Source organism: Rhinoraja longicauda, chromosome 16 (assembly GCF_053455715.1).
Source record: "Rhinoraja longicauda isolate Sanriku21f chromosome 16, sRhiLon1.1, whole genome shotgun sequence".
Lineage (NCBI taxonomy): Eukaryota > Metazoa > Chordata > Chondrichthyes > Rajiformes > Arhynchobatidae > Rhinoraja > Rhinoraja longicauda.
Window position 1 is genome coordinate 49,013,465 of NC_135968.1, and position 2,012 is coordinate 49,015,476.

At 43.0% G+C, this 2,012-nt stretch overlaps 1 pseudogene; it reads left to right on the top strand.

Moving 5' to 3' along the window:
- The first annotated feature begins 215 nt into the window (after positions 1–215).
- LOC144600999 (antiviral innate immune response effector IFIT1 pseudogene) lies at positions 216–1,764 on the top strand (annotated as a pseudogene).
- The last annotated feature ends 248 nt before the right edge of the window (positions 1,765–2,012 follow it).

Genomic DNA, 2,012 nt, shown 5'->3' on the forward strand with positions numbered 1-2,012 from the left:
CAAGGATCTCTGGAGACTTCCCTCTCAGAATATCCAGTTCTCTCCCAATCATCATTGACTCTAGCATCAGGGAGGCAACACACCATCCCAGAGTCTTGCCTGGAGACTGCTTCAGGTCAATGACAAAATAACCAAATGCAGCTTGTCTGGTCTGCTGACTATTTGTGAGATTGGGAGACAGACTTGCCTGACATGGAATTTGATGAATTTTATTCTCTTGCAGCAGCAGAATGAGAGATTTGTTGAAAGAGAAGCTCGATCAGCTTGAGTGTCACTTCACGTGGGGCCCACAGAAGGAGACCCTTGACTTGGACGATATGGTGTACCGATTAAACGATGCCACAATCTTTGCAGATAAATATCAAGCCACATCCTACAACCAACTCGCTTTCGTAAACTGCCTGCAAGGCAACTGTGAGGAAGCTCTTCAAAACTTAAAGGAAGCTGACAGGATTCTGAGGGAGAACCACAAAGATACATTTGAAAGAAACAGCATCATCACCTGTGGAAACTGTGCCTGGGTGCATTACCACATGGGACAACTGACCGAGGCCCAGTCCTACCTCGACAAGCTGGAGATGATCTGTAAACCACTCACTGATGGCCCTCGCTATACAGCAATGATACCTGAAGTGTATGGGGAGAAGGGATGGTCATTGTTGAGTTCTGGAGCTTCATACTATGAGGAGGCTCTGGAATGTTTTGAGAAAGCTCTGGGGGAAGATCCCAATAACACGGAGTGGATCATGGGCAAAGCAACTGCTCTGTTTCGTCTGGAATCATTTTCTGGAACGCCAGAGAGTCATGAACGGAGTAAGTCAGTGAAGTATCTGCGACGTGTATTGGAGCTGGATCCAGATGATGCAATGGCCATGGTGCTGCTGGCCTTAAAATTGAAAGGACTCGGTAAAAAGGAAGAAGCAAAGACATTAGTTGAACAAGCATTGCAGAAGGCCAGTGAGGGTCCATATGTGCTTCGCTACGCGGCAAAATTTTACAGAGAAGTTGGAGCAGTGGAGAAAGCAATCAATCTATTGAAGCAAGCGTTAGAATTAACTCCACACTCGTGCTTCTCACACCACCAAATTGGAATATGTTATAGTATTAAACTGAACAAACCTGGTAATAGAAATCGTGGGCAGCGAGCTGAGTTGATCGGTCAATGTAAATATCATTTTTGGAAAGCCACTGAGTGCCGTCCGAGGAATGCTGTTCGACCAAAGCTGGATTACGCAGATATTTGCGAAAAAAATGAAGAGTATTCTGAGGCAGAGGAGATCTACAATGATCTGGTGAAATTGGAGGACATCCGTCCAGAAAACATACAGCAGATATGTTTAAAGGCTGGGTCATTTGAACTGTACCAGAAACGATCGGAATCAAGCGCCATCAGCCTATTTCTGAAAGGAGTGAAGATTGAATATGATTCAATAGAACGGAGACGGTGTAAAGAAAAATTGGAGAAGTGGGCAGATAAAAAACTTTACTATGCTCCACGTGACAGCAAAGCTCTTGGTGTCAGAGGGTTAACATATCAGCTGGATGGGAACACGTCCAAAGCTATTGAATACTTTGAAAAGGCCTTGGAGATTGATCATGAGAATGAAGAATATCTGCGTGCTCTTTCAGAATTACACCTTTGAGGACCACAAGGATGCTTATAATATGCACCAATTTCATCTGATCTGACGATAGGTTTGGTGATGTGTGTATTTCACTAATTATATTCTGATAGCATCTTTGAATGAAGGCTTTACTTATGAGTGTGAAATTTTCAAAAATTATCTTGCGCTTCATTTAAAGCTTTTTAAAAATTATTCTACTTTTAAAAATAATAATGCCTCAAGCACATCAATCAAATGGAATTTGGGTCTTGACCCAAAAGAAGGGTCTCGACCCGAAACGTCACCCATTCCTTCTCTCCCGAGATGCTGTCCAACCTGCTGAGTTACTCCAGCATTTTGTGAATAAATGGAGTTTGGTTGTGTAAGTGTGGAATTTATGTTTCGTTT